This window comes from Dromiciops gliroides, chromosome 4 (genome assembly GCF_019393635.1).
Source record: "Dromiciops gliroides isolate mDroGli1 chromosome 4, mDroGli1.pri, whole genome shotgun sequence".
NCBI lineage: Eukaryota > Metazoa > Chordata > Mammalia > Microbiotheria > Microbiotheriidae > Dromiciops > Dromiciops gliroides.
In genome coordinates, this window is record NC_057864.1 from 56249389 (window position 1) to 56275958 (window position 26570).

Sequence of the window (26570 nt, forward strand, 5' to 3'; positions counted from 1 at the left end):
AAGCTGGGGTTGGGGGGCTGGCATTTGTAGAGCTGTTTGTTATTTCTGCCAATCAGGGCTGCCAGCCAATTATCTTGGGGCTGTGTGTATGTGTGGTCAGCCCTTTTTCCTGTGAGAGAGGGGGCTTTTGGGATAGAGAGAAGAAAGGAATCAACTCTCTCTGGTGGGTGTGGCAGAGAGAGTGAGACGTGGCACAGCTGCTCCTCTTTGGGAACTGCTGAGTCTGGATGGCGGTGTGATTGCAGGTCATATTATTTTCCTTTCCCCTATTCCCTTTTCCTTTGTCCCTAGTTCTATTTAACCTTACTTGTGTTTTAAATTTGTTCCCAATGATAAACCCTGTTTTGTTTTTTGAAAGAGGCTGGTAATCTCTTTTCTTACTCCAATATAAAGGCGAGCCACCTAATTAACACTCCCCCTATTAAATTTGGCCCTTACAAAAATCAACATTTGTTTTGAAACTAAGAGGAAAACAAAGTTGGAAAGGAAGGAGGCCTTCCCTAAACTTATTTGCTGTACACATAGCCATTTAACTGATTGGCTGGAACCTTGTTATATACCCTACTTTCCCCACTTCTGTGACCTTGCTAGGAATCATCAAAATCTTTTTACTATAGATATAAATCTCAAAATACTTGTGAAAATTCAACCAATCAACTATACTAGAACTAGAGAACTGTCAAATACCAAATTGTTTGGCATAACAGTGGCCTATTAAAAATGGAAAACCATTTTAAATAGATGCTACCATAGTAAATTGACCTGTGGAAGAGCCTTCTGACCTCCTATTGGTCTGATCAGCCACAGTCAGGCACAGTGTACCTTGACTCCAACATAATTATGTAATTTTGAATCTTCTTTAGTAATGAAGGACAACAACCAACCAACCATGTCAAGTACTCACAACCTCTGATCTCTGTGGAATAAACTCTCTCTAAACCTGGGATGCACATTGCAAAAAATGTATACAGAGCCCAGGAAAGTTGTCTCAGACTTAGGAACATCTATGGTAAAGGGGTTAAGTCACAGGTCCTTGAAGTCTTTTTCTCCTTTTCAGTACAGGCATCATGATGTTCCCCTTATGTATGGTATAGTTTTCTACTGGTATGTCCTGAAGCTGAATCTGGAAGTTGTCTTTCCTTATGATGTTTAGTGTGTCCTCAGCTCCTGAGTCAAGAACTTCCACAAATGTCCAAAGGATACTATTAGGATGCTGAGGAGAAATCTGAACCTTCCAATATTTAGAAGTTTACAAAGCTCTTTTCTCATCAAGGGTGGAATGGGCTGGGGCAAAAGTTTGCCTCCTCCTCCCCTCCAACCCTGCCCCCTAAGCTCTCCCCTATCAAGGGCTTGGCTGGAACTGTTGTATCCTCTAGAATGCCAGACAGCCAAACCGTCAGTTCCAAACTACCATGCATTTCAGACAAAACCCATAGGGCACAAATGCCATCTCCTCAGAAAACCTCAACATACTTCCTGGGTGGTGTCACTTGATTTTTCCCAATGGTTTTCCCTCTTTTCAAGATGACCAAGAATTCTCACATTTGGTCTAGTGGCCTGGATTGATTGAAATAAAGGAGTTCTCACCTGGTTAGGTAGGTCCATTAAGTGAAGTGTTTTTGGTGATTTTATTCAATGAGCCCCCACCCTTATGCTTCTTTTACTACTGCTACCAGCATTTATCCTCCCCAAACTCTTATCCTCGATAATAAAATTGTATAACAGTAATTAATAATAACAAGCATTTTTATAGTACTTTATGGTTTGTTAAGCACTTTACATATGTGATCTCATTTGATTCTTACAATAACCCTGGGAGGCAGATGATATCTTTATTTTACAAATTAGCAAGCTGAGGCTGAGAGAGGTTAAAGGGACTTGCCCAGGGCCACACAGATAGTATCTGAGTCAGGATTTGATCTCAGCTTTTCTTGAACCCAAATCAAGAAATATTTAAAAATACTGAGAAAATGTCTCTCTCACAAGGGTGTTGGTAATAAGCTGTAACACTCTATACAAATGTGAGTTATCATTAAAGAATTCACCACAAGGCTTCATTAAATCACAAGCTCCCTAATGAATTGAAAGTATGATTTGATTTGCATGAATTCAGGATGCACAAACCTCTTGAGCAACCTGACTATTGCCTAAAGTGAGACAAGCCTGAATTTCAAAGATTTGTAGGATGGAAAACTCAGGTTTGAATGCTGAATGCCAGAATCCCTTTCTCCTTCAGCATGGAGGAAGAAGTAGAGCATCCAATGGGAGAAAGAAGCACCTTGAGACTTCAACACACATGCTTCCTTGAACGCCCATCACTCCTTCCCAGACAGCTCAGCAGGCTGCCCTGGAAGCCACAGGGAGCCTCTCTTTGCCAGGAGAAGGATCATTACCCACAAGGAAATACAAATCCTATTCTTCTTTTAATCTGCATTCTCAGAAGGCAGTCTCGCTTTTGTGCTCCAAAATGAATCCTGGCTTTGTTTTATTAACAATGATAAGAAAGCCCTTCGTTTATAGAGTGCTTTATAAATAACAAGATACCTTCTTTTTATAGCATTTTATTGAGAACAAAACTCTATATTTCCGTAACACATTTCAGGGCACTGAGCATTTTCATATAACAATATATATCATAATAAGGTAGTGTTCCAAAGTTTATAGGGCACTTTTTTCATAACAACTTCATGAATTAATCTAGGAACCCCCTTTTTGCAAATGAATAAGGTGAGACTTAGAGGGACTATTATAAATGATTTGCCCAAGGTCACAGTAGAATCAGGATTAGAACTCAGGTCTCTTCTATTCTGGTGTGCTTTTTCACCACATCATGCCAACCCTCAATTCTTTTTTTCTTTTCCTAACCTTGATAAATATCCTATCCCACAAACTCTAACACCCTAAAGACATTTTCCTTATAGACTATCTTCCTGATTGGGCCCCAGATGCTAAAGAACAAAGAAAAATGGGATGTTCTATGGAAAAAGAGGATTTATGAAATTAAGTCCATTTCTAGTAATGGTAACATTTGAAGAAAACAATTCTCAAGGCCTCTCCTACTGATACAGATGGTAATCTTTCTAAGCCTCTATCCCATAACAGATTATATTGATGCATCATTGTGATTTTTTTTAAAAAAGAATTAACCCTTCATTGGGCAACACTATTATGATGAGGCTTTTTGAACTTGAAAGTTGCTGTGAGAATTGGAATGACACCCCCTGCTGGGAAAGATATTGCAGGGAAGCTGCACCATGAGGAGAAAGCATGTGATTTAGAAACCATGTGACTTTAGAGTCCGGAAGTTACATCTATAGAACCACCTGTGGGACCTGTCAATCAGTGCTACTAACCAATTAGCTTGGAGCTGTGTGTGTGGATGGCCCTGTTTCCTGTTTCACAAGAGGCTTCTGGGGGAAGCCGAGGAGCAAGCAGGCCTTTCAGTTGGAGACTTCAGAAGGGGAGCAAAAGACAGGCTGGATAGGGAGAGCAAGCTAATTTCATACTTGATCAAGGTGTTTCTCTTTACTTACCCCTAATATACTTTAATAAATATTTAATGCCCAAAGATTGATGCTCTACATTTTCTAATTTAAGGTGACCACTCATTAGATTTTAGACATCGTAGCTAGAATTTTAGCCCCTTACATAGCTAAGAGAATTTTCTTCAAGTGCACTAATCAAAAAACAACTAAACAGGAAGATAGTGGGTTGGATTGCTTTTGGAAAATTTCATATTGCCTTTATCATCCTGAAACAGAAGATGATCACCATTATCATCAATGTTCTTCTGGTGATTCCGTAGTAGCCGTGGAATACCAAAGGCTCTGAAGAATAAGTTCAAGATACCCAAAAGCCAGTGGAATAACATATGATGAAAGTGTGGGCTGCAATATGCTATTGGTGGGGAATTCCCAGTGCCTAGCATGATTTTAAACTGGTTCTATTATTTCGTTAGTGGAGGGAATTTGAAGAAACCCCCTTTACCAATTTAAATTATTAGAACCTGCTCTGAAACAGCCTCAGAGTTGCCAGGGAACACTGAGATTATATGATTGGTTTAGGATCACATGGTCTGTCAGTGCCAGAAAATCTTGAATTATGCCCAAAGAATTATTAAACTGCCTATGCTTTGACCCAGAAATACCACTATTAAGTCCATTTCCCAAGGTGATCAGGGGAAAAAAAAAGGAAAAGAACCTGTATGTTCTAAAATATTTATAGCAACTCTCTTTGCAACAACAAAGAACTGCAAATTGTAGGGATGCCTATCAATTGAGGAGTGGCTGAACAAGTTGTGGTATAGGATTTTGATGAAATTCTACTGTGCTATAAGAAATGATGAAGTCAACGACCTTAGAAAAATATTGATAGACTTGAGTGAAATAATGAAGAAATGAGCAGAATCAAGAGAATGTTGTATACAGTAACAATAATATTGTTTTAAGAACAACTTTGAGTGACTAAGTCACTCAAAGGACATTTAAAGGAAGATGCTATCTGCATCCAGAGAAAGAGCTGATCAATAAAAGTATGTATAAAATGGAATATATATATGGAGAGAGAGAGAGAGAGAAAGAGAGAATATGTGTGCATACATATTTATGTTTAATGGTAGGAATTTCTAGAATGTGGGGTGAAAGAAAAAAGAAAGTTACATGATACCTTTATTATATATTTAAAAGAAATAGCAATTTGTACATGAGAGATTTGCATTTTAATGTAAAATCTTTTTTATACATTATGTTATGGAAATGTCTTTTATTTTTAAGTTCAGAATAAAATAAAATAAATAAAAAAGACAGGACTTGAACCCAGGGCATACCCTTGACTTCCTGGGCATCTTTCTGTCCACTGTGCCATTCTGTCTGGTACATAGTAAATGCTTAATACATACTGGGTGAATGAATAAACAAATGGATAAAAAACACAACTAAATTATGTCAGAGATACACGATAGGGAAAGGATATTGGCCCATCGATGTATAAAGACCATGGGACAACCAATGAAAGGTCTAAGTTCCTTAATGAATTATTTAGGTCATCTGAGTCATAAAATCTCAGAGTTGGATGGGATCCCAGGATCACACAACCCAACACATATCTGAACCAAAATTCTTTCTACATTTCCCACAAGTGGGCATACAGTATTTCCTGGAAAGTCTCCAGAGTTGAGGAATGCATTAACTTCTGAGGCAACCCATTCCACTTTAGGATAGCTCTTATTGTTATTAACATATTCTAAAATGGCCCATAATCCTGACCAAAACACCCTTATTAAGGGATTTTAATCAAAACTTATATGTGTCCCTCTGCAACTTGCACTATTTGTACATAATTCAGCTCTCTGAGTCCAAACAGATCAAATAATTGGTTTATGGATAGTGAATGGGTTCACTCCCTCATACAAATACCAGAACAAGCCTTCCATTAATCAGCATAGCCATACTGTGAGAGTCAGATTTGTGCTAGAAACAAGGCAACACAATAATTCAAAGGACATCCAATTGGGGAGAATCCAGAGAAGGTTTAGGGAGGGTTTAACATTTGAGATATGCTTTGCAGGGAGGGAGGGACTTTTATAGAATACATGGGGGGAAGGAGTCATGCTCATGAAGATAGAAATAGCACATCAAATTTGGTAAATAGAGACTAGTTCATTTTAGCTGGAGCATAGAATGGATAAAGCAGAGTGTTAAAAATCAGTTAGGAAAATTAGATGGAATCAGCTTGTGGAAGCAATTGGACACTGGACTAATGAGTGAGAATATTAATCCATAATCAATAGGAAACACTGAAGGTACATTAGATGCTCAGTCTTTAAGGGCCTAAAATTCTAACTGTGCTGTCTAAAATCTAATGAGTGATCACCTTAAATTAGAAGTCTTAGCAAGAGTTTAGACTTTTAAGTATTTATTAAAGTACATTAGAAGTTAGTGAAGAGAGAGAGATTGAGAACAGATTCCTTATAGCATGGGAAATCCTAGTTTAGATCTATTCAGTATAGCCAGAGAGAAAAAAACCCTTCCTTTGCTAGCAGCCCATGTGAAGTCCCCCACCACACCAAAGTCCAGAAATGAAAGGACCTAGCTCCTAAGCGGCTTCTCCCAGAAGCTTCCTGTGAAACCAGAAACAAGGCCGTCCACACACACAGATCCAAGCTAATTGGCTGGTAACGCTGATTGACAGGACCCACAGGCAGCAGACATCACTTCTGGATACCAAAGTCACATGGTTTCTTTTTAGGCCAGAGTTCACAGTGTCCCTCCCAACAGGGGATGTCATTCCAATTTTCACAGTCAGATATGTCCTTTCCAAGAGTAGCCACCTATCCTGCATCCACCATCCTGGACTTGCCCTTTCTGATTCAAGAGAATGCTAGAGCCAATTCATACTGGCCCTTTTAAAGCCAACTGTTAAATTTTCTGTGTGAACATCCGCACCTTGAAAGTTAGAAATACTACAAATCGAGGTTTTGTTTATTGTTTTATTCATTGTCTCAAGTTAAAATCATATAGAGAAAATATTAAAAAAGCAAATTAAACTTGAAAATTTGTTGTGCTTATCTTTTTTTTTTAACCTGGAGAACAAGTTGTTGAACATTTTTCTTGTCCATGGTATACTATACTCACTTCACTTCAAAATATTCCCATCTTACGACTCACCTCTTAAATGGATAGGTTCTTTTTTGTGACTTCCATGGCATTCACTTATTTAGGTTGATACATGTTAATGTGCTATTGGGAGAAGGTTGGTAACTTCCCTCTTCACATTTAACTTATGAGTATTTTCATGATATCTTTCTGAAGATAATGACCCAGTTCTGCTGTTGAATTCAAAGAAAGAACATTAATAGTAAGAATTTTAGGTCAGGTGGGAGGGGTACCATGGTAAAGGGATGTTTTAGAAGATATAACTTTGTACTATCCTTCAAATCATACTACATAAGCACCAACCTGTCTCTACCTTAGTAGCACAGTCCCAAGTCATGTATGAATCTTCAGCATTAGTTTTGGCTTTTTGACTGTGGTCCCATTTGTTCTTGTTTCCATCTTTCCAGGCCTGGGTATTGATAACATTTTTCTTTAGAGGCATGTTTCCTCCATATTGTAATGTATTTCCACCCAATTTTCTCCCCTTATGTGCCTCACCATTTAATAGAGTTAGCTGGGCACTGCTTCTGTTTTTCTTTCTGAACTGCAGTAACTACAAGGAGGGCCATCAACTTTTACAAATTTAAAAAATAAAGGCAATCTGGACCATGCTCATGCTGAGTCTGTAGTTTTGAGTAATTGGACAACCAATATAGCTGCTTATTGGAGAAAATGTCAGCTCAATTTCTTTTTTACACTGCCAAAATTCAGGGGTGGCTAAAGGCAGACATTCCTTTGAAGTTCACAGGTGGAAGGGGAGAAGATTGGAGGAGAATTTCCCATTGTTCTCATTCTCCACATATTATCCAAACAAAAGAAGAAAAAATATCTGATTAACTCAAGAGCAAAGAGAGTCTTTGGCTGCTTTCACCACCATCTCTCCCTCCCAAGAGAAATGAATCTATCATTTGGACCTTCTATCATTTTTACTTTGGAAAAGCAGGTAACAGACCTGGAAAAAGAATTCTTTCCCTTTAACTGCTGGTGCACTTTCAATTGCAACTCAGTTTGGGGGAGTGTTCTGTTAAAGGAGAGGTTCATTTTTTCTGCGTTTTAAAATTTACTTTTAGTTTAAAAACAAGACATAAATGATACTAATGACAACATTGCTGCAGGGACAAGGTTGCAGTTTGGTTTCCATTAAAAATCAAACAAATAATATCAAAATGAATGACTGCATTATAACTCTTTCCTTACAAGAACCTCTAGTCACTTCACAGGTGGCATTGTTTTAGACCTTGTCTCTGCATGTCTAGTTCAATTAAATGTGGTGGAAGACAGTTTTGAAAGTTTGAAATCTAGAAGCCCCTAGGATGGAATTTTTGGTCCTTTGGTTTAAACAGAACTGAGAATCATAGGAGTGTAGTATTTCCGATGTGAAAGAGCCCTCAACAGCTACCTAGACTATTCCCTTCTACATTATCCCCAATAAACAGTAATCTCTAGTAAATAATTCACTGTTGTTGCAGTTGTGAATTGATCCAACCATTCTGGAGAGATTGTGGAACTATGCCCAAAGAGAAATCAAACTATGCATACCCTTTGATCCAGCAATACCACTGCTAGGTATGTATTCCAAAAAGATCATAAAAAAGAGAAAAGGACATACATGTACAAAACTATCGATAGGAGTTCTTTTTGTGAGTGGCACAGAATTGGAAATTGAGGGGAAGCCCATCAATTGGGGAATAGTTGAATAAGTTATGGTATATGAATGTAATAGAATACTGTTGTTCTACAGAAATGACTAGCAAGTGGATCTCAGAAAAACCTGGAAAGAACTGATACAAAGTGAAAAGAGCAGGACCAAGAGAATATTGTACATGGTAACAGTAACATTGTGTGATTATCAACTATGATTCACTTAGCTCTTCCCAGCAATTCAGTGGTCCAAAACAATACCAAAGGACTCATGATGGAAAATTCTGTCCACATCCAGAGGGGGCAAACACTGATGGAGTCTGAATGCATATTGAAGCATACTATTTTCACTTTATTTTCTGTGTGTCTTTTCCTTTTGTTCTGTTTCTTCTTTCACGACATGACTATTATAGAGCTATGTTTTAAGTAATTGCACATATATAATCTACATGAAATTGCTTACTGTTTTAGGGAAGATGAAGGGGAAAGGGGGAAGGAGGAACTTTGGAACTCAAAATTTTATAAAAAATCGATGTAAAATGTTTATATGTAATTAGAAAAGTAAACTATTATTAAAAGCAAAAACAAATAAGAAAAGAGAAAATATCCAGTAAAGAGTGCCCACTATCTTCTGAGGTCGTCACCTATATCACATCTGTACACCTCTAAATGTTCAATTTTTCCTTACAGTAAGTCAATATAATGCCCCTATCATTTCCCCCTTGTGCTCTTGGTTCTGCTTTGGGGGGATCAAGGAGAATAATTTTCATCCCTGTTCTATATGATAAGCCTTCACACATTTGAAAACAGTTATCATGCTCCCCTAAGTCTTCTCTTCTCAAGCAAAACCTTCCTCACTCTTTCATCTGGTCTTTACATGGCATGATCTCCAGGACTCCCACCTAGCTGCTGTATCATACTACCTCACGTAAACTCTCTGAGGGCAGGGGCTATGTCTAATCTAGATATTGTATCATTTTAGGACCAGGAACAGTGCTCTTAGATGTTTATCAAATGTTTATTAAATGACTGAATGGGTGTGCCATAAGAATCTACCATGATTGAATCGTTAACCACTAAATCTTTTGGTCTTATTATTATTTATTTATTTGTTTTTGGTGAGGCAATTGGGGTTAAGTGACTTGCCCAGGGTCACACAGCTAGTAAGAGTTAAGTGTCTGAGGCCAGATTTGAACTCAGGTCCTCCTGACTCCAGGGCCAGTGCTCTATCCACTGCGCCACCTAGCTGCCCCTTTTGGTCCCATTTACTGAGTTGTCTATGTAGAAGTTGACATTGTCTTTGTCTTATGTTGTCCCAATCAAATAAACCTCCTTCTCATTGTATAAAACAGGAAGCCAGAAGCAGTAGCATAAAAAAGAAACAATTGTATTTTAGAAAACAAAATCATTAAGGACCTTTTCAAAGTGCTTACGTCAGGAATTTTGAAAAAAGTATATATACTCCTTGTAGCAACTCAGGTTATCACACAATAAGAGACTTTTCCTTTCTTGGTCTTAGTTTCCTTACTTGTAAGTGGGAAGTAGGGTGTATAGTAGTCTCTGATTCTATTCAAATTTTGTTAAATCATACATCCTAAAACTGATTAACCACCTTTTCCACTGTATTGGGTGATTTTAACTCAAGATAACCCATAAAACCTATGAAAGAAAAGTCTAGTCCAAAATAGTAATTTCCTTAGGCAACTACCTGGGCCTCTCACTCCCCACCCACTCTCACATCACCCATCTAAGCCCCTATGATTTCTGTTTTCATCTTCAAAAGATGTATGAATGTACCTAAGTCCCTTCATAGTTGGAGGGGGCAAAGAGAGGGAACACCTAGCCCTCCTTGCTCTTAGGTCTTATTTTTCCCACCTGTAAAATGGGAATTAGAATATGTGGTATACACATAATTTTGATTTTGCTTTAATAATTCAATTCTCTTTAATCTTCATTCTCCTCACCCATATTAAGGAAAGAACAATGTCCTTCCTTTACTCACAGGAGTAATTGGGGATGGGACAAAAGGAATCAAGAAAGGAAATAACATGCTTTTCAGAAATATAGTAACCATATAACCATATTGTTAAAAGATGACTGTGAAAGGCAAACTAGAGTGCCTATGTGAAAATGAAATTAGAAATCTTGTTATGTTTTCATTTCATCTAATGATTATTGAATTTCTGTCCTCTGTTCAGAAAGATAGGTGGGAACCACAGTTCCATGAGCTTTAAATGTCAAACTAAAGAGTTTGCATTTTATCTTAGAGACAATAAGGAGTCCCTGAAGATCTTTGAGTAGGGTAGTAACATATTTGCCATCTCAAAGAAAGATGGATTGTAGAGGGAAGTGACTACAAGTAGGGAGACCAATTAGGAAGCTATTGAAATAGTAAATCAATCAACAAATAAGCATTCATTAAGTGCCTATTATCCAGGCACAAGGTGACAAAGGCCTTAATTATAGTAATGGCTGTGTGAAGGGAGAGAAGAGGAAAGAATTGAAGATACAATAATGACCCCAAGGCCTTCCCACAGGCATCAAATGATATTTTGAACCTTGGCCATGCTTCTTATTAGTCATGTGGTCACAGAGAAATCAATTAACTTCGCAAATCCCTGCTGATCTCATCTATTCCTTTGGGTTCAAATTTTATCCCTAGGTATATGACTTCTAAATCTCTCTAGATATATATATTCAAAATCTCTCCCCTGAACTTCAAGTCTATATCACTGACTACCTACTATCTCTTCCTGTATGTCCTATAGGTATCTCAAACTCAATGTTTGAAGTGGCTTCTATATCAACTTTTCCAAACTTTCTGGATTTCTATTGAGGGCACCAAAATTATACTAATCACTCAGATTTGAAACCCTGGTCTCATGCTCAATTCTTCATTATTCATCACTCCTCCATTTCCAAGTGAAGTTCCAAATCCCTGATGCTATTTCCACATGTCTAGTATTCATTGCCTTTCCTCCACTCACAATGCCACCACCTTAGTTCAGATTTATATCACCCCTTGCCTACACAGCTATAATCAATTACCTCTCAATTGGACTCATTGTTCCCAACATTTAGGGCACTTTGCTAAGTAATAAGGAATACAAAGAAAAATAAAATCAGCCTTTCCTTCAGTGAGTTTACTTTTTAGTGGGGGCAATGTAACATGTTCACAGAAGCATAAGTAAAAGCAGATATATGTCCAAGAAGAGGGAGAGGGCAAAAATATCAAAAGCTGTAGAGAAGCTAAATATAATGAAGACTGAAAAAGGACCTTGTCTTTCTAGTCCCTTTCCCCTTCATTCCATTCCTCACACAGGAGCCAAAATAAACTTCCTTTGGCATAGGTCCGGATTTACTAATTCTCTGCACAAAAATTCTTAGTAAATTCCCATTACCTACACCTTGTTACCATTGCCTAAATCCAATGGGATGTACTCTATATTGGTTGTTCTTCTTGTCATTTTTCAGTCATGTTGGACTCTCTGTCATTCAAAAAGGGTTTTCTTGGCAAAGATACTGGACGAGTTTGCCTTTTCCTTCTCTAGTTCATTTTACAAATGAGGAGCTGAAACAAACAGGGTTAAGTGATTTGCCCAGAGTTACACAGCTAGTAAGTGTCTGAGGCTGGATTTGAACTCATGGAGATGAATCTTCCTCATTCCAAACCCAGTGCTCTATCCACTGAATCACTTACCTACTCTACAGTCTGGCATTTAAAGCTCTTCATAATCTGGCTCCCACAATCCTATTTCTAGGCTCATTTCAAACTATTCTCCTTTTTACCTTCTACTACTAGTTTTTCCTCTAATTCAACATGCCATTTACAACTTATGTATCCCCTACTAATCATTCACTCTGAAAAAGAGGCAGCTAGCTGGTACATTGAATAGAGCTCCAGGCCCAGAGACAAAAAGACCTGAGTACAAAACTATCCTTGGACACATACCAGCAGTGTGATCCTGGGCAAATCATTTAACCTGTTTGCCTTAATCTACTGGAGAAGGAAATACCAAACCACTCAAGTATCTTTGCTAAGGAAACCTCTTGGACAGTATGGTCCATGGGGTCATGAAGAATCAGACGTGATTGAATAACTCAACAACAATCTTTGCCTATTAAAAGATTTGTTTTCCTTTGATACTCAGTGTAACTAGCTACTCCTAGAATGCTTCTCTTAGCATTCCCCACCACTCAAGGTTTTAGTTCTCTCTTATTCCTCATTTTTCTTTGACTATAGTTATCCCTTCCCCATCATGGTAGTTAGGGCTGCAGTGCCCCCACAATCTGGAAAATTCACATACATGTTTTAGCTCTCCTTTGTACTAGAGAACTCTGTTGTTGTTGTTGTTGTTTCCTTTTTCTTTTATGCACCTTTGCATTCTTGCTGAAACCTTATTGTAAAATTTTTATTCATATTATATAATACTATATACATATATTATACATTTCTGATTTTCTAAACTTTTTCTGTGTCATCTGCTGACCTTCATGTGTCATCTGTGACTTCTGCAAAGCTCCCCCAAAATTTCCACTTAATTTCCTATGCCAACCCATGAGATATTGAAACTATGATGGCAAAAGTCACGATGTGGAGGAGACAACCGTATATTCATTTCAATCCATCTTGTTTGTATTCATTACTTTTTTTTTGCTGGGCAATGAGGGTTAAGTGACTTGCCCAGGGTCACACAGCTAGTAAGTGTCCAGTGCCTGAGATCAGATTTGAAGTCAGGTCCTCCTGAATCCAGGGCCCTGCTCTATCCACTGCGCCACCTAGCTGCCCCTGTATTCATTACAATAAAAATTAAACTCCTCAATGCCTGGGTCTATTTCATTTTATTATTTGTAGTCCCAGAACATGGTACCACATGTAATAAAGGCATCTAAATAGTCATTGAATTGGAAACAGCTAGTTAATGCAGTAGATGGACACTGGGCTTGAAGTCAGGAAGATCTGGGTTCAAATTCAGCCATGGACACTTACTAGTTGTATAATCCCAGGCAAATCACTTAACCTCTTTTTGCCTCAGTTTCCTCTACAAAATGGGGATCAAACTAGCAGCTGCCCCTCAGCGTTGTCATGAGGATCAAATGAGATGATATTGGTAAAGCACTTAGCACAGTGTCTGGCATATGGTAGAAGCTATGTAAATGTTAGCTATGATGATGAATTAAATTGAATATCAGTTTCCCTCCTTTAAAAATGAGTACCACCTCACTATATTTTGGCAGGAAAGCACTTTCTTTTTTGAGTTATAATGGTCGGAAAGGTTCATTTGCATAATCTGAGTGACACAGCAGCCAAAAAGCTACCGAGGTCTCAAACTGCTTTAAATGATACACAGTGTTCAGGAAAAGTTGTATTATGCTATTTATATTATGCTGCGCCATACTATACTGTGTTGGGCCAAGTTATGCCATGCTGTGTTACATAATACTATGCCAGGCCATACTGTATCATATTGTTCCATGACATTCCCTACCATATTGTACCATACCATACCATCTTATCCTATTCTATGCCATCCTATCCTATGCCATGCCATACTGTACCATACCATTGTATTCTATCCTATCTTATGCCATGCCATGCCATCCTATCTTATGCCATACCATACCATACCAAGCCATGCCATGCCATGCAATACCATACCACACCATACATTTTATTGTGCACTGGTCAGACTCACTCTGGAATGTTGTTTTCAGTTTTGAGTATCATATGTTAAAAGGGATATTGAGAAGCTGGGAGGGTCTGTGGAAGAGTGACCAGGAAGTGAGACTCAAGGAGGACCGAAAAGCAGGCTACACATTTATGAAGAACTCTCCCATGTATGAGACATTACAGCTAGGTCCAAATTAGTGTGAACAGTGAATCTCGTGAAGAGGGCTGGGAGCATGCATTTAAGTTTATTCTGTTTGAAGTTACAATGACGCTTCCAGCCAAGATGAAATACATAGTGTGAATTTGAATGATGTGACCACTTCACAGTATTCAATATTCACGCTAATCAGGACCTGGCTGCAAATTGGTTCTGCTTGACCCTAGATGAAACACCTTGGTGGAATGGGCAGACATTTTGGAGTCAGGTTTTAGGCTAGAAATAAGGGGGGAGGAGGCAGCTTAGTGGCTCAGTGGATAAAGCACCAGCCCTGCATTCAAGAGGACCTGAGTTCAAATCCTACCTCAGACCCTTAACACTTACTAGCTGTGTGACCCTCGGCAAGTCACTTAACCCCCATTGCCCTGCAAAAAAAAGAAGAAAAGAAAAGAAAAGAAAAGAAAAAGAAGAAGAAAAAAAGGAATAAGGGGAGAAATGACTTCTTAGTAGCTATCCCAGTTTGAGGGCATAAAGAAGTCGTAGCTTCTCTTTCATTAGAGGCCTTTAAGTAAAGGCTGGAAGAGCCCTTTTAAGGGGATTTTTTAGGAAAGATTATTGGTCAGAAACAGATTGGAATAGATGGCATCAGATGTTACTTGAAACTGTGATTCTATGGACTAAAAAGTATACATAGAAGTATAAACTCTTATTATCCGCATAAAATATTATCCTCTATGCCTAGAATTTTCTTCCCTCATTCTTGGACATCTCTCCTGACCTCTATCTCCTGGTGTCTGTGACTTCTTTGAAGTTTCATGTAAAGCACCATCTTCTGAAATAAGTCTTTCACAGTTCTCCTTAATGCTAAGGTCTTCCCACAGAGATCACCTCTACTTTACCCTGTATAACTTGTTTCTATATAGCTGCATGGTTATTTTCTCCTCCTATTAAAATATTAGCTCTTCGGGAGTAGGGACAGTGACTTTTGCCTTTCTTTGAATCCCTCAGTGCTTAGCATAGTGTTGGGCACAGAGTTGGCCTTTAATAGATGCTTGTTTCGTGGATTATTCACTCATGAAGCTTTTCAACAATGGAATTTGCATTAGAAAGTGATCTACAATGAACCCTCTTTTAGATGAATTTGCTTCCCTGCAAAAGGAATTCTCATTTATGTAGACATCCTCAAATTGGGTTAACTACCAAGCATAAATGACTAGAAATTTAATTATCCAGAACATCCCATTCCCTAAACACTCTAGCCATTTTTGCTCTAAGGGCAGGTCCCCCAGAAAGCAAGACTTTGTGTTCACACTCAAATAACAAAAGAATCATGGCATGTCAGAGCTGGAAGGGCTCATAGAAATGACCTGTTCTAGATGGCACAGTGTAGAGAGTGCCAGGCCTGGAGCCAGGAAGACTCTTCTTCCTGAGGTTAAATCTAGCCTCAGATGCTTGCTTAGCTACCCTGTTTGCTTCAGTTTCCTCATCTAAAAATTAAGCTGGAGAAGGAAATGGCAAACCATTCCAGTATCTTTGCCAAGAAAATCTCAGGTGGGGTCACAAAGAGTCAGACATGACTGAAAAACAACTGAAGAACAACAATTCATTTTACAGGTTAGAAGACTGAGGACCAGTGAAGAAAAGTAACTCACTCTCGGTTATAGGTCAGAGAAGGAAAGATCTAGGAAAGACCTTGGAAAGTGCCCAGCGTAACCCTCATTTATAGATGAGGAATCTACACCCCAGAGCCTTTGGATGTTTGCCACATGTAGTCAGTCCTAGAGGAATTATAAGAAGGCTGATTTAGTTCTAATTTTAATATTGAAGAATTATATCATTTTAAACCTTGAAAAATGCTACTAGAACTGGCCACTTGGTATGGACATTAACCTTGACTCTAATTTTTGTTTCTTCATATAATACCTGAGCCAATTGTGTTCTTGTAAAGGTAGATATGTGAATAATCAGTTCCTAGCAATTTATACTTTTTTATTGTTTTTTAATTATGAAAGTATTTTATTTTCCAGTTCCATGTAGAGATAGTTTTCAACATTTGTTTTTACAAGATTTCTAGTTTCAAATTTTTTCCCTCCCTCCCTTCCCTTCCCCCTTCCCCAAGACAGCAAGTAATCTGACATAGGTTATATATGTACAATAACATTAAACATATTTCTGCATTAGTCATGTTATAAGAGAAGAATCAGAGCAAAAAGGAAAAAACCTCAAAAAAGAAAAACACTAGCACCAAAAACAAAAGAAAGTATGGTTCAGTCTGCATCCATATTCCACAGTTTTTTTTTTTTATCTGGACTTGGAGAGCCTTTTCCATCACTTTGGAATTATCTTGTACCATTGTATTACTGAGAAGAATCAAGTCTATCACAGTTGATCAATACATAATGTTGATGATACTGTGTACAATGTTCCCCTGGTTCTGCTCATCTCACTCATCATCAGTTCATTCAAGTCCTTCCAGGTTTCTCTGAACTCCTCCTGCTCATCGTTTCTTACAGCACAATAGAATTCCATTACATTCATATACAACAACTTGTTCAGCCATTCCCCAATTGATGGGCAGCCCCATAATTTTCAATTCCTTTCCACCACAAAAAGAGCAGCTATAAATATTTTTGTACATGTGGGTCCTTTTCCCTTTTCCTAGCAATTTATACTTAGCTGAGAATGGAATATAGCTCAATTGGTTGGGTCCATGTCCCCTAGACCCATCACCTTCACTGTAACTTATCTATAATCTACTTAGCATAGTTGTGAGCTAGAATTGTTTATCTTTGGGTCCTATAGGATTTTAATGAGTTAATGCATCATCCCTTGCTCCCTTGCCATGTACAACTTCTACAATTTGACTCTATTGCTTATGTTACAGAATGCAAGGAATGGATGACTGGAACACTGGTCCATGATGATGCCAATGCAGGGGGTATGAGTAACATCATCATCTTTAAAAGATGCTGTGTTTGGGAAACAACAAACAATTCTACTGATGTCAACCACTCCTCTCTTCAGGTATTTCACCCTGGCCTATTCCATGTTATCCTTTGAACCTTCAGAATCTGCCTTCCTTCTTACCCTTCTAGATCTAGCCCTCTAGAACCCTTACACTCTCCATGGTAAACTGAGCCCCCAGAAGGCTAAATGTCATATCCCAAGATTCCAAGAGCTGAATAAGTATTCAAATTCAGGTCTTCCGGTTCTAAATCTGGAGTTTTCTCCTCTAAACCACACATCTCCAGATATTCGATCCAATGCTCCTTTCACGACACTCTGTGGCATTTATAAAATAATGAAAACCAGGGAGGGCTTATTCATTTTGCAAGTCTTCTTCATTTGACAAGAAGAATTACCATGAGGGTCCTCTAAATACAGAACTACCTTTGCACATTTAAGATGGGATTAGGTTTCTCCAACTTGAATTTTTATAAAATTCATTTTGAGTACATGAAATTGCTTCATGTACAACTTGTGGCTATATTGGTTGTCCATACATACTTAAAGATGAAAACCTTTCAGCATCACATCTGTTGTGTAAAGTCACAATCATAATATGGATATCAGTGGGTGGAGATTTTACTCTGAGAATCATAAATTTAGAACTGGAAAGCACCTTGAAAGCCATCCAATCCGACTTTCCCATGTCCTAGAAAGGTGAAATAACTCAGTCCCAGATAGTGAGTAGAAGAGCTAAAACTTAGCCCCCCAGCCTTCTGACTCCCTGTAATTTTTTCTTTCAAGTGCACAACTCTATCTCTTGAATCTCAACTTTTTATTCACCAGTGTTTGTAAATATCTATGCTTATAGGTGTTCATTGTAACACTACATTGTAATTATCGTCATAGTAGTTTGAATTGTTTTTGTTAATATATATATGATAGTGTAAAGGTAATATGGATTTGCCTTGCAAAGCACTTGTGAAGATGATAGACAATAATAGTCATGTTTCTATGTCTTCTACCAGGAAGTGCTCCTGGGCTCTGACCCAAGCTTGCTCTCTTCTCTCTGCTCCTCTTCTGCCTCTGGGTCATTGCATTGGAAAGTTCAACCTTGGACATCCCCTCTGTGTAGGTGACACCCAATTTTCTAGTTCCCTGGATGCTAAAAGCCCCTCCTAGGCAGTGCACTGAAAAGTCACCAGGTCATTTCATTCAAGGACTTTCATAGATGTCAGTTTTTTTTCAATTCTACTGATCAATGGTCTAAATAATTAATTGTGAGTATTGTATCCCATCTTTTTAAACTATAAGACATAGAAAACTAGGTTGAGAGAGGTTGTGATTTGTCTAGTGTTTCACCATTGATTCAAATCAATACAATATAATCTAATTCAACATTTCTCAGGTGCTTACTATGGGCAAATCACCGTGTCAGATTTTGAGGATGCAAAGACATAAATAAAACTTTTCTTGCCTTCAAGAAGCCTGTAGTCCAATGTGATGCAACATATAAACATGTAAATAAAAATGAAGTATTTCATTTCATACAGAATGAAGAGAGAAAAGTAACAATAAGAGTGAGAGAGAATGGAATAGGAATAGAATACAAACATACTAACAATTGAGGGAATCAGGCAAGTCCTCAAGTAGGAGGTAGAATTTGAGATGTGTACTATGAAGGATTCCAAGGGTTCTCCTAGGTGTAGAGCACTGATAAATTTCCCAGCCAGAACTTGAACCCCTATTTTCTGATTCTAAGACCAATATATGTATACAATTATATCTCTCTTCCTTCTGATTCCATCCAGGGAACCCCTTCAGAATCATCACAGATTTTAAAAACCTTGCAGTACAATATGGTGCTTTCTTTGCAAAACATATACTTCCTCTGTTCAGCTACCAAAAAAAAGGAAGAAAGAAAAAAGAAAGGAAGAAAGAAAGAAAGAAAGAAAAATCCATCATGAAGGCACCCTTGGATCTCTGAGACAATACAAGGTCTTGTGCAAATTCACTGGGGCCTTCATTCCGTTGTGCCAATGATATTTAAAACCAGATGCAGACTTTGTCTGTCTCCTTGCAGTAAGACTCCTTGTCAACAGTCATTGTTTCTAGGAGACACTGAAGGCAAAGCTGTCTCCCTGTCCTGTAATTAAAATAAGTGAAAACAAAACCAAACCAAAAACCTTGTGAAGTTAAGACTTTTATTGCATGGGCATCTCCTGCTGTCAGAGGAAAATGACTGAAAGTAACTTGGGCGAACAGCAAAAAAATCATCGTTTTGTCAGCCCTCCTACTAGCTAACTCTGTGATCTAAGGCAACTCGTATCACTTCTCTGTTTAGTTCTTGGCACTAGATTTTAGGAAGAAAATTCCCAAGGTAGAAAGTGCCCAGAGGAGGGTGCTCAGAGTGATAAAGGGCATCATGATAATACCATATAAAGTGAAATTGATGAGACTATGGATTATTTTTTATCCTGGAGAAGAAAAGTCATAAAAGAGATGTAAATTCAGGGGCAAGCAAGGAAATATTTAAAAATATCTCTAAGGGATATGCAGGATATACTTTGTTTTCATTGCAATATTAAGTCTAGACTTAATCATAAGCAATCAACAAAAAAATAAATAAAGTTCAGATTTGTAATTTTGCTGATTACTAGAGTATAAATGTTCACACTGAAAATTTAACAACTAGGGTCACTGGATCTAAGACACCTTAGATGTTATTGTCCTCATCTGTATAAAAGACTGTAAGAGAAATTAAAATTATTCTGCTTGTGTATAAAGAACAGAACTAGTATCCACAGGCATAAATTGCAGTGAAACAGATTTTGGTTCATTGGGTGGAGTATAGTGCTTGGCCCTGACTCAGGAATACCTGAATTCAAATCCAGTCTCAGATACTTAGATGAGTGAGCCTGAGTAAGTCACTAACCTCTGTTGTCCTTAGTTTTCTTAAATGTAAAACAGGAATAATGAGACACCTTCCATTGTTGCTATAAAAATAATATGAGATATTTTTAAAGTGTTTTGAAAATCTTAATACACTATATAAATGGTCACTATTTTTGTTAAAGCTGAAAACAAAATGAATAGTCTTAGGAGAAATAGGGGTCCTACTAACTTGGCTTTAAAGAGAGTCTAGATGACCCCTGGGATCAGATGTTGTGGAGTGGTTCCTAAGCTAGATATAAGTGGCAATAAATGGTCTCTGAGGTCTCTTTTCGCACTTTAATTCTTGTTTTTGGTTCTGTTATCTGTAAAAGAAAGGGTTGGGCAACAGAAAAAATCCCAGATATCTGGATATATTTTCTAATCACTAGTGTGATGATTGAAAATATGAGAGACATAGTTTCTGGGTAATTTAATCATTTTATTAATTGGCCAGTAGTTTTATTAATAAAAGGAGGTCTATAGGCCTTCTCTCTCAGACCCAAAATGCTTAAGGGCTGTGGGGTCTAGGTTCACATACCCTTCAAACTACAGGAGCTCCATCACATAGCAATCAAATATAATTGGTTAACATCATCAAATCTAATTGGTTGACATGATTGAAGGTAGGTTATATTAATATGAGATTCTGGAACACATGACTAAAGTCACCCAATATGACATCAGAGACAGAATGTAAGACCTCTCACTCAAAATATTTTTCATCTAGGTATGATTGTGCAGGACAAAGGCCTTCAGCTTATCTAGACAAAAGGATCTGTTTCCAGCAAAGGCTCTTTTGTAATTTTGGCTTGGGCTTGAACCAGATGGGAAGATTTGATTGAATTTATCAAGGAGAGCTTATCTTTGAGTATGAGAAAGGACTAAGAAAGAAGGGGAGATCACTGAGTCCTCCAAGAAATCAATTATTGATAATTATTTCTCACATTAGTAAGGATTTTTTTTTACCAATTCACAAAACTTTTACTACTGAAGCTAGTTACTTCATAAAATCTATAAATTTAAGGAAAGATTATTTTTTCTCCTGTGCATTGTTTTTCCTCTAGATCTGTGGGCCAGTTTTCCACTGGGTCAATGAGGAATAACAAGAGAAAGGAAGGAAGGCCTTTGGCAGAATGGATGAGTTATCTATGCCAAAGTTATGAACTGACAAGGGTAAGAGTAGCATAGAATGGGGAAGCATGCATGTGTTATGATTTGTATTGGAAGATATCTCCAAATCAGTGAGACCATTTGAATATTTGCGTGAAGAAATTCAGGAACATGAAGAGATCTGGATGTGTGAACTATGTATCTATCAATTATTTATAAGAGCACAAAGTCAGTCATTGAATCTTGATTGATTCAGTGTAGCACATAGGATTCATTCTTAACATATCCAACTCTTGACTCTGTCCAATTCTTTTAAAAATAAATTATTTTTTAAACTTTCATCTCCACTCTCCCATTCCCCTTAAAGAAGTTTCTTACTATTATTCCTTCCTCTGACTCCTCCCCTCTCCAATTAACACAATCAATCAAAAGAGCCTTGAATTTGGAATCAAAGAAAATGGTTTTGTATCCTTACCCTTATACCCAAGTCACATTGAGCAAGTCACCCAAGAGACTCAGTTTTAGCTTCAGTATAGTGAGTTAGATTAAATTATCTTATTTTCCCCATTTCTTTCTCCCTACGTTCATCTTTATTTTCTTTCTTCCTCATCTATCTTTCCTCCTTTCCTTTCTTCTTTCTTCCTTCCTTGTTTTCACCTTCTTGCTTTCCTTCCTTACCACTACTAATTTTAAGGACTTAGTTTTTTCAAGATCAAACTCATTCTTACTTTATCACTAAAGACTTCTAGACTGGTTCATCCTCCAGTAATCTCCCCATCTCTTAAATCCTATTGCACAGTCTTTACATACCCAATACTTTATGATCTATCACAATGACTTCTTAGGTTGTTTTTTATTATTTCATGTAAATAAGTAATATCCATCCAAATAGATGGTGAGTCCTGAAGGTCAGGAATAGGCTCTTCTATTTTTCTTGTTCTGGTCCAGTTCTGGGAACATAATAAAGACTGAATAAATACTTATTTATTGATTGATGCCCGAATTTCCATTGTTCAGTTGCCCATCCATCACTCCCGGACATCTTCAAAATTAGCATATATAAAATCCTCCTTTACATTCACATTTTAAAGTTCCTAGAATCATAGGTAGGACTAATTTGAACCTTGATGATCTCCCTTTATTTTATAGATGAAGGAAATTTAGGCCCCCTGATTTGCCCAAATTTGCACAGCTATTTGGTGCCAGAACAAAGACAAGAATATAGGACACTAACTGCCACTATAGTACTCTTTTCCCCTTTTGTTTTATAACTAGAACAAAAAGAGCTTAGATTAGAACATATCTAAGTCTGAAGATTTGTATGATTTTTCCTATGGGCTACATCTCCCAGAAAGCTATGGTGCTAAAACTGGCAGTCTTGAACGTGATTTCCAAGGGGCCTGTGCTCCTGAAAATGATCCTTGATCTAAAGTTGGAAAAGACCTCAGGAACCATGTGGTCTAACTCATCATCTAACACATGAGCAACCTGAGATAAGCTAAACGACTTACTCAAAGTCACACAGGCAGCAAAATTCAGAGGTGGGATTTAAATCCAGATAACATGGCTACAGAATCATCCCTCTTTTCATTCTGCAACTTATCATGAGAAGGCTAGATGGAGAAATGTAGGATATCATAGCTATGGGCATGATTATTTCCTTCAACACATGAAAGGGAACTTAGCCATTCATGAAGGTTAATCAGATCCTAAGAGTGGAAATGGACTTTGCTATGGATGGCTGTTTAGTTTCATTAAGCAATGACATTCTTAAGGTTGGGCAGAAATTGATATGGTTGCTCCTCTCCACATCACCTAAATAAAACGGAATGTGGAACAGTGTGTGGGACTGAAAAGGTGTGACAACAGTGACTCCTGTCCATGGTTCTGAGCACTCATAGACACATATGCAAGTGCCTTACTATCAACTCCAGGGTTACACACGCAAACTGGCCATAAGGGAATTAATTCCATTGACACTAGAAACTGTTTCTGAAGTTGATTACTCTGTGGCTATGGATGCATGAACACACACAAACCTGTTTAAAGAAATAAAAATCATAATTGGATTTTTAAAAAAATTAAAATACTTAAATATCATGTTAGAATTTAGATGGGGAACTGGAGAACGGCTATTTGCAGAACTGGTACTGGTTACTTACTGCCTGTTTTCCAATGAACCACTGGGAAAAAAAAGGAGTGCACCTATCATGGTAATCTTCTAACGTGAGTTTGTGTGTGCACACATGGTCTTTGTGAGGCCTGTGTAACTGTCTATGTAACTGACAATTCACAGGATGAGGCTCTGTTTATCCAGGGACTCCCAGCTACCCTGGCTCCTGTGGTTCTCATTAGCAGTAGAGGCTGAGGCCTGCTTGTTCTGTCTCAGTGCAGCTTGCTGACTGTCAGGCCTTATCAAGATCTTCCCTGCTCAAGTTCATGGGCAGTCATTATTTTAGAACCTGGGATGCCAACACAGTAGATTTTATGTGATTAGCCGCTGAGATAAACGTTAATTAGTTTTCAATTTCCATAAAGTATCCCACTGACAGAAAGATTTGTTAAATCAGTTAATGGCTATAGATTATCATTCCAAAATTGAGGAAAGTGAAGGAGAAGCTAGGAACACTGGGTAAGAGCAAGGGAAGATGAAGAGGGACGCAGACAATACTCTCCTGTCTCTCTCCTAAAGCAGCCCCATATAGCTTTGTTGTAATAATTACAAAATGTTCACCAACTATGATTTCTTGAGATTTTTATCCCTTTTTTAGGAATTTATTGTGGCTTTGAAAAAGACAGAGTGTCTGGGAAAGAGAGCTCAGGGAAATAGTGGAAAAAGAATAATTAGAAAAAAATGCTCTTCTCTTCAAAACAAGCCAAGAAAAAATTTAACTGAACAAAAAAGCTAAATTGACCAAATCATTATATTATTTGTTTGGGCCATGAAAGAAGCCAGGAAAACATCTGAGAATAACGTCCTAGGAAGAAAAAAGCTTTGAACGCTTGTGTGGGACTTCATTTTTATTTGAATGTTTGATGTTTAAGTAGTTTAATATTTAATTTAGGAGAGAAAGTCTTAATTCAGAACTCAGAATTAGATAGGATTCTTCTTCAGAGCTAGTGAGATGATATTTTGAAACCTTGTCGTGCTGTAGACTGTCTTTTTTAAATGCGAAGAATAAAAACACATGATGCAGTTAGAGGTGGATTGACAATGACATTTCATTAATGGTTTGAATAAAGCAATTTCACCCCTTTTCACAATAGAGGCAACCACAGTAGTAAGGAAGCTTCAGTTGTAATCTGACTCAGAAAGATCCATTAAAAATAAATAAATATAAATGCATGCATATATAAATATGTATATATCTAATGTGGAAGGGTTTTTAAAAAGAAAATATATACACCTGCATGTACATGTATGCACACATGTATACATGTTTATATCACACATATACACACAGGCATGTACACATATAGGTATGTGTATATGCGTATATTTTTTGTACATATATATTTGTACATTCTTGAATATATATGTACATGTGTGTATACTGTGTGTTTCTAAATGTATATATATACATATATGTGTGTATATCTATATCTATTTCAGGAAACCCCTTCCATTTCTTTCTTTTATTTTCTTTTTATTATTGAAGAGTGGAAGTACATATGCTACACACTAATCTTTCCAGTTAATTCTTCTAGGAGTACTCACCACAAGACATAATGGAACCTCATTAGACCATTTCAACATTAAATGGAGTTATATAAAGAAATTACAAAGGCAAAAGTCAATTCTCTGAGTCCACGGGTATGGATAACCAAGTCATTATATCTGGGAAATTCATGTGTAAACAGCACTTTGTCCTGGATGAACTGGAAATGAAATATACTGGTGCAATTAAATGTTAGCCATCATCATCTCTAGTTTTGTTTTTTCCCTCCTCTGAATAAACTGGAAATTTCAGGAAGAAAATAAATCAGAGCCTAAAGCAAAGAATTTTCTAACTGGACAGGATGTTGGAAATGATAAGAGAAAGAGCTGGAAGGAATCTTACAGTTCAGATAATTAAAAGCTATAAGGAAATCTTATAGAGGGTGAAACTAAGGCTCAGAGAAGAGATGTGACTTATCCAAAGTAACAAAAGTAATATTAAGTAGCACAACCAGGCTTCGAATAAAGATCTTTTGGCTCTTTACATTAACATTTTATCTGGTACAATTCCTAGAGCCAATCCTGCTCATGCTAAAGTGCTCAATGCACAGTGTAAAAAGGGCTTACTACTTTATTTCATTTTCACTGTGTTTTTTTTTTAATTATTGTTCTACATCTGTGACTAAATGGATGTGGGGAAATCCCCTGTACTGATACAGAACAGCAGTGACTTCTCTGAAAGTTAAAGCTTTTGAGAGTTCCTGGGGCACTAAATGGTTAAATATCATGTTCATGGTCATCCAGTTATTATGTTTCAGAAACAGGACTTGAACCCTCATGTTTTTCACTCCAAGAAGAGCCTTCTATCTCGTACAACTCATTGCCTCCCTTTTACTGCATGGTGCTCCCCAAAGTCTGACTGCGTCATTGGAAGAGGCTCCCACACCAATGAATTGAAGTAGCATTTCCTACAAAACTGACTCCAGCTTTTTTTTTTTTTTTTTGCAGGGCAATGAGGGTTAAGTTGACTTTCCCAGGGTCAGACAGCTAGGAAGTGTAGAGTGTCTGAGGCTGGATTTGAACTCATGTCCTCCTGAATCCAGGGCTGGTGCTTTATCCACTACACCACCTAGCTGCCCCATTTCCTACAGAATTGAATGATGAGAGTACAATAATGTGGAATATATACTGAGTAGAAAACGTGGCATTGAATCTTGTAGAAGGATGAAGGAGGTTGTACAGTTTGCTTTAGCTATAGAACAGTTTTCTGGTTCCCCAGTCTAGTTCTGTGCTCTTTCCAATATGCTTGACAAATCCAATGCTGTGTTCTTTCTACTCTATCACCCTACATCTGTTAATGTGGACATGAACTTGAGGTTGGAATATCTCGGTTCTGGTTTCAGCTCTGACACCTGCCTCTGTAACTGTAGGCACATTAATTGACCTCCCTCATTCTCAGGTTCCTCATTTAAAAATGGGGATATAGTTTCTTGCAGTATTCTATTTTGTAAGGTTGCAGCAAGAGGCTTGGAGTACATTGTAAATTGCTGTGATATTAGATGCTAATTTTGTCCCTGTTAATGTTGCTTAGGGCTATTTATGTTAGTAGGGGAAGGTGAGACAATACCAAGGCTTGAGGAGAAGCTAGTAGGAGATAGAAATCGCAGAAAATGTGCTATTGAATTCTACCTGATATTTTGATGTTTTTCTTTTTAATTTATGGGATAAATCAAGCATTTCTATAATATAGTACAATTTTTAAAAATATGATTGCACATGAAATTGCAAATCTAATATATA